A 7,500-nucleotide genomic window follows, 5' to 3' on the forward strand; every position below is an offset into this window, starting at 1 on the left:
TACTCTTCATCGTACCCAAGGTATCATTGAACTTAATCAGTACATTTTGTATAACCTCACTGTCAATGTCTGAATAATCAGTCTCTCGTAAAACTGCTTCTGTTGTTGACTGTTCTTCAGGGGAAAGATCGATTTCATTAAGAATTAACATAGACAGTGCAGCATGTGCTGGTGTATGGGCCCTGAGTGCTCTTGCATAAGCATGCCCAGTTAACATTTTTTCAACAGATGTACTTGCATAAACAGTACTAAAAAGTTCTTTTATTCCACTACCATTCATGATGAAACCAATTGCACCCATAAAAGACATCAATAAGTGGAAACCACCAAGACGTACAATAACATTATTTAGGTGTGAGTCTTGACCACATATTTCCACAATGTCTCGGGCCTTGATGTACAAAGGTTGATCAAAGGTAACAAAGCAACTTTGTTGCTTCAGTTCGTTGCATTTCTCTACAGCTTGGTTAAGTACTGTGTATATGGTGTCATAATTGGTAGGTGGAGCATTTGTAAAGGGAAGATATGAGATCTGGGACACATCATATGGGAAGTGTGCTGTACATTTCTCCATGTAACCATTCCAACCTGGGCACTCTGCATTTTTTTTTGCCATTTTCCAAGTAGCCATAAAAGCTCTGTTGTTGTTATTGATACAGTAGTGGACACTGGATTGATACTTGCCAAATCCCTGACTTTTATATTCAAGAGTCCTTTTACACTTTTACTTTCAAAGGTTTTAATAGGATTATGACCAAACTGCCCAACAAACGATGCACTAGGGATCTTCGTTAATCTAGTGATTGGCTGATCTGAAGTAATATTATTCTGAGGAGTAACACACTGAATTCCTCCCATACTGTGGAATGTGTTAAATCCATCAATAGTAGAGATGTTCACATCTGCATTGTCGAATACAAACTGTGCAAATGAATCATTCGGAGGTTCCTTGGCTGGATGTTGCAAAGCAGATACTTGAAAGAGTGCTGCCTCAGCATAGGACGCACATAATCCCAACGCAGAGCACGTTCAGTAGATGCTTAGAGCCATACTTCTGACTTAAGTGAACAGCAAGTCCTATTTGTAGAGGAGATATGAAAGAATTTGGTCTAGCTGCTGTAAGGATAGCATGTGAAATTGCTGTACATTTCCTATTCCATTTTCTTTGATTTCCTTTCTTGTTTTTTAAGACTATTGTCTTAACAAGGCACTGGAGAGTTTCTGGAATAAGTGAATCCAATTCTTCTAGGAAATTTTCTGGTGGTGGATACTGATCTGCTTCGTACATCTGCGATCTTATATCTTCAGCAATTATTCTGGCGGCAGTCTTTACAATCCGAAGCCGTTCTTCCTTCTCGTCATGACTTCTATGATTTTCGTACCAAGCGTCAGTCAAAATTTTGTTTCCTGTGTCACGGAAACAGATCACTGGTTTTCTATTTTCGTTCACAGAAACAATGATATCATGTCCATATCTCTCTATCAATTCAGATTTTATGGTTTTATCAGTTGGTAGCTCACCCTCATATTCTGAAAAAATCTCACTGAAAGCAAACTGGCATTCCTCTCGATTTTCCTCCAAGTAGTTAAAAGCATGACTCATTGCCTCAGAAACCGTAGAGCTTTTGGGACGACCACGTTTCATACCAGAAGATGTTTGGTAGAATTTTTTCATGCAGGCTGAATGGTACCTTGCCTCAGCAGCAACTACATCCACTACGTTACATATACGAGTACATACTTCTTTGCCCCATTCATCTTTTCTCATTTCACCAGCTTTCAAAATAGTATCCTTAACATGCAGCATCTCTATACAGTGCACAGATTCACGATCACCTAAATATTTTTTGCTTTCTTTTTTCAAAAAGTCACTTGATGCATCTTTTCCACAAAAGAGACAATCATGAAGAAAATCAAACTGTAATTCTTGACTTCTCAGTGACGTTGTCGGCACTTGCGAGGTTTTCTGCCTTGCTTGGAAAGTTTCAGCTCTCCGTTCTTTTGTATACACTTTTCTACATTTTTCATGCACTTTCACACTTTTTAGTCCTTCTAACAGAGAATGTTTTCCGTCTTTCCACTTAATGCTATAATCAATCAGTGTCTTTGTTCCTTTCTCTTTAACTTCTCTAGTCTCACCCACAGAAAGCTGTCCATCGCATATTAAACATTTCCCCAATGAAGACATTTTGCACCAACAACTGCCTGGGGTTTCAATGAAGCTTTAACTATCTATTTCAATAGTTCTGAAACAAAAGAAAGACTATAATCAAGTTAGGAACTTAGATATTTTATTCAGTATAGCATACAAAGGAAATTATTATATAATCTTTGTGCACTGTAGGTATCAAAGTAAGATACACAGAATCTTGTCGCACAGTTAGAGCAAAATCAGTGAGGTATATCACAAAAATGAATAAAATAAATTTTGTAGAAAATTTTATGTAAAATAAATTTTGTTTCGATACATTTTTCGTTGAAATTAGTTTCTAGTGAGATATTTGGAAAAAACTGTTTTCGGTCGCCATTTTTTCAAGATGGCGGCCAAATCCGGGGGGTAGAGGGGTGCAAAATTAATATGTTATTAAGTAAGGTATTATAAACACATTAAAGCTTATTGCAGCTTTCCCTGATTTTTTTCCTTATTCGCCTTTTTTTACTCCTCTATTGACTGGCCTACTTGTGCGACGTCACTCACCAGCCAGGGCTTCGTCGTCAAGGAGACGTTTGACGCCATCATAGTAGTCCAGGGCATCGTCAAGGTGGATCCAGCCAAGAAGCCTTTTATCGACATTTTTTTTTGGTACTTATTATTGTCATTGTTGACGTTTTATTATTTCTATTATTATCATTATTATTATTATTATCATTATCATTATTACTATTATCATTATTATTATTATTATTATTATTATTATTATTATTATTATTATTATTATTATTATTATTATTATTATTATTATTATTATTATTATTATTATTATTATTATTATTATTATTGTTATTATTATTATTATTGTTGTTGTTGTTGTTGTTATTATTGTTGTCGTAGCTGGACGGTGAGCCTAACGTCAGAGGCGGGGGCGTCTGATGACGGCGAGGCTCGGTGGAACTGCTACAAGACTGGACGAGATGTTGTTGCTGCTGCCGTGGCTATTACCATTCTGTCCTGACTAGCCGCCGCTGCCCTATTTAAGGGTCGCTCGCGGCTCAGCGTAGTTGGCAAGAGAGGTCGCTAGCCGCTCGAGAACCATTTGCTGGCTCCTGATTGGCTAGCTCATAATCACCTCTTACCAACTATGGGAAGTGTGTGACCGCCTGTGGCTGCGTCACTACACCACTCCCCCTCTCTTCGAGAGCGGGCGTCGAGGGAGATAGGGAGCGACGCGCGCGACGTGGTTGAATCGGTGTGGCCTTCGTATCACTCGCCCAAAACGTGTGGTCATTCCATCAGGGGGCATGTCTGGCGAGGAGGGCCTTGATGGAGGGGGGCTCGAATGCAGGGTGGTGTGGTCGAAGTCAGATGCCTGGCGAGGTGGGGTCGGTTGAGTATGGAGCTGTGGAGACATAAGGTTGGGTGAGAATTGTTGCATTGCATGGTAGAGTGGGGGCGTAGGGTGGGGAGGATCTTGCGGGGTGCCGGGAACAGTTGTAGAAGGATGTGGTTGCGGGGTGGGAGAAGGAGAAGGGTTCGCTGTCGTGTGCGTGTGATCTGTGTATGGTGAAGAGTCAGGGGCAGGAGGGGAGTGTTGGTTTGGAAGGGAGAGTGTTTCGGGGGGTGAGGAATGACTTGGTTCGGTGGTGAGGATGGGGTTAGGACCATGCTGTAAGAGGTATTGTAGTGGCCCTGGAGGTTTGGTAGGGGGATTGATGGGGAGATGGGCCGGCTTGAGCCTGTCGATGGAGACGCTATCCGGTTTGGCACCTCGGTTGATCACGAAGTACTTTGGTGATCTGCTGAGGACTCGGAAGGGGCCGTCGTATGGGCGCTGAAGAGGAGCTCGTGTGGAGTCTTTCCTGACGAAGACGTAGTCACTTGTAGACAGGGCCGGGGGAAGGTGCTCCGGCTGTGGTTGTGGTGGACGAGGGGGTGTTGGACGGGTGTTGGCGAATGTGTCCTTGATGAGTTGGAGGAGGGCGTGACGATCCGGATCGCCGACGGCAGGCGTGGCAATTTCCCCAGGGAGGCGAAGGTTCTCAGTGTAAAGTAGCTGCGATGGGGAAATGTCATTGTCGACCTTAGGTGTGACGCGGATCGTGAGAAGCACCAGGGGAAGGGCGTCGACCCAGTCGCATGAGGGTTGTGCCTTCAGCGACTCCTTCAGTTGGCGGTGGAACCGTTCCACGAGTCCATTGGCTTGGGGGTGGTAAGCGGTGGTCCGGTTACGTTTGGTGCCAAGGAACTTGAGGAGGCTGGACCATAGGTCAGATTCGAACTGGGAGCCCCTATCGGTGACAATGATGTGAGGTGCGCCGAATCTGGATACCCATCCAGAGAGGAAAGCACGGGCGGTCGTCTCGGCGGATATATCCGGAAGGGGGATCGCTTCTGGCCACCTGGTGTACCTGTCGATACACGTAAGGAGGTAACGCATGCCGCGAGAAGGCGGAAGGGGGCCCACAATGTCCACATGAACTGACTGGAAACGTGCCGTTGGTGCAGGAAAACGCTGGAGTGGTGCGTGGACGTGGCGCGTAACCTTGGCCGTCTGGCAGGGGAGGCAGGTCCGGGTCCATTGTCTGACATCCTTGTTGATGCCTGGCCAGACGACTCGATCCGTGATGAGGCGTTGTGTCGCGCGGATGCCCGGATGACTGTGGTCATGGAAGGAGGAGAAGACGTCCTTACGGTGACAGGCGGGGATGTATGGACGGGGTTTGCCTGTGGAGATGTCACACCACAATGGTACGGGGTTGTTGGGAAGCTGTCTTAGCTGTAGGGACGAGGTGTCGTGCATACGTAGGAGGCGGAGTTCACCGTCGTTGTTCTGAGATGCGGCGATGCGTGCGTAGTCTATGTTGTGGTTAGGGAGGATGCTGGAGGTGATTCTAGACAAGGCATCGGCTACCTGGTTATCCTCTCCCTTGATGTATTCAATGCGAGTATCAAATTGGGAGAGGAAGGACAGCTGCCGGGAGACTCTTGGGGAGTGATGGTCGGAGACTCTGTCTAGGGCATGGGCGAGTGGCTTGTGGTCTGTAAGGATAACGAAAGGCCGGCCTTCCAGGAAGTAAAGGAAGTGCTTGACAGCCGAGACTATGGCTAGCAGTTCCCTGTCAAAGGCGCTGTAGCGAATTTGAGGAGGGTCCAGACGTTTAGAGAAAAAGGCGATAGGCTGGAGCTGGCCGTTGATCTTCTGTTGGAGGACGGCGCCAATTGCTGTGGAGGAGGCATCAGTGGTAAGGAATGTGGGTGCGTGAGCTACTGGGTAGGACAAGCGGGCGGCTTCAGCGATTGCCGCCTTGGCTTGTTCGAATGCCTGGGTCGCTTCGGAAGACCATCTCACAGGTTTGACCGACCGCTTGGAATGGTTCTTGGTGAGGTCGTTCAAGGGAGCGAGTTTTGCAGCTGCGTTGGGGATGAATCTGTGGTAATAATTGACGATTCCTAGGAATCGTCGGAGCATCTTGATGGTTGTTGGCTGTGGGAAATCTCCTGCAGGATGCGTACATAATCGCCAGCGGACTGGAGGGACGATAACTGGTGTGATTTGGCGTTAGTTGTGGTTAACGTTAAGCTTGTCGTGCCGTGGTACAAGCAGTTATCCTTGGCGTTTACTACCATATTGTAATGCTGGAGGAAGTCGTAGCCAAGAATGGGGTGCTGGACCGCTGCTATGACGAATGTCCAAGGGAACTTGACATCGTGGAGGTCCAGGACGCTGTGGTGGCTGCCGTACGTTGCAATGGGCGTACCGTTGGCTGCAAGCAGGTCGTAGGATGGCCACCGTGTACCGTGGTTGGGTTCTTCCGTCGGGGGTATGATGCTGACGGCTGAGCCCGTGTCTACCAGGAAAGAGAGGCCAGAGTGGCGATCACGCACTGAGAGGAGGGTGTGAGTATGGTTAGCGGGGGTAGGAGTGCTTACCGACCCCCGCGTTTGGCGTTTCCCTGCGACCAGCTGCATGGTTGTGTGCATCTGAGCGCCTTGGCTCCGAAGCGGGTATGGTACCAACAGGAGGCAGTATCCTGTCGTGGAGCGGGGCTAGGTGGTGGTTGAGGGGGGGTTCCCTTCTCGGCAAGCAACTGGTTGAGCAAGGTCTTCATGTCGGCGACTTCCTGCCGTAGTTGCTGCATACTTTGGTCACTGGCACTATATGACATGGGAATGTTTTCACTCACAGCACTATGGTCGGTAACATCTGGGTTGTCACTACACTTTGCGCGAACACTATGCACTGGTTTGTGTACCGAGGTATGTCGCTGGAACAACCTATCTGCTATTTCGCAGTATTGTTCGTCGTCCTTATCGCCGGCTAAAGCTTCCAGGTGTAAGTGGAGGGCGTCCGGCATCTTGGAGAGGTGAATGGAGCGGAGGAGTTCCTTGGGCAATGCCACCTTTGCACGGGTGTTGAGGTTGGCCATACGTTTGTATAGCTGTGAGGGGGTGGTGTCGCCGAGTTCGCTCTGCTGGATATCTCGGTAGAGCTGGTCGTCAGGCCTGGCGCATAGCTTCCGTAAGGCAGTCTTGAGGGCGGCACACTTGCCTTCTTCCGGAGGAGAAGAGACGGCGTTACGGACAAGGGCGATGACGTCCGTTGGTAGAGCGGCGATGTACGCGCCGAAGGCTTGGTGGTCTGGAACGTCACCTTGAGTGGCTAAATAGGCTTCTGTGTGAAGTAGCCAGCTCTCCAAGTCACGGGAGAAACTGGGAAGTTTCACTTGTGAATTTTCCATAATCCTGGTTGTCTTTCACCGGGGTCACCAATTTGTAGTGGTTTGGTTCGAACAAGCCAGGGAAAATGAAATTCACTTTGGTCTCTTATTCTAATCTCTTTGGTAAAACCACAAGTAATAGCCACTGGTTAGTGGCTCTGATCAGTCGTAGCTGGACGGTGAGCCTAACGTCAGAGGCGGTGGCGGCTGATGACGGCGAGGCTCGATGGAACTGCTACAAGACTGGACGAGATGTTGTTGCTGCTGCCGTGGCTATTACCATTCTGTCCTGACTAGCCGCCGCTGCCCTATTTAAGGGTCGCTCGCGGCTCAGCGTAGTTGGCAAGAGAGGTCGCTAGCCGCTCGAGAACCATTTGCTGGCTCCTGATTGGCTAGCTCATATTCACCTCTTACCAACTATGGGAAGTGTGTGACCGCCTGTGGCTGCGTCACTACAAATTCAACTAATTATTATTATTATTACTATTATAATCATTGTTCCCATTATAATAATTATTATCATTATTATTGAAAATAAAAACAATTAGCATTCTTTTCTGAGTGGACATTTATCCCCAAGCCTAAAAAAGCTGCTTTGCCTCTGATTCGTAAGACTGTTGGCGA

Source organism: Oratosquilla oratoria, chromosome 12 (assembly GCF_046742065.1).
Source record: "Oratosquilla oratoria isolate Oo_2021 chromosome 12, ASM4674206v1, whole genome shotgun sequence".
Taxonomy (NCBI): Eukaryota; Metazoa; Arthropoda; class Malacostraca; order Stomatopoda; family Squillidae; genus Oratosquilla; species Oratosquilla oratoria.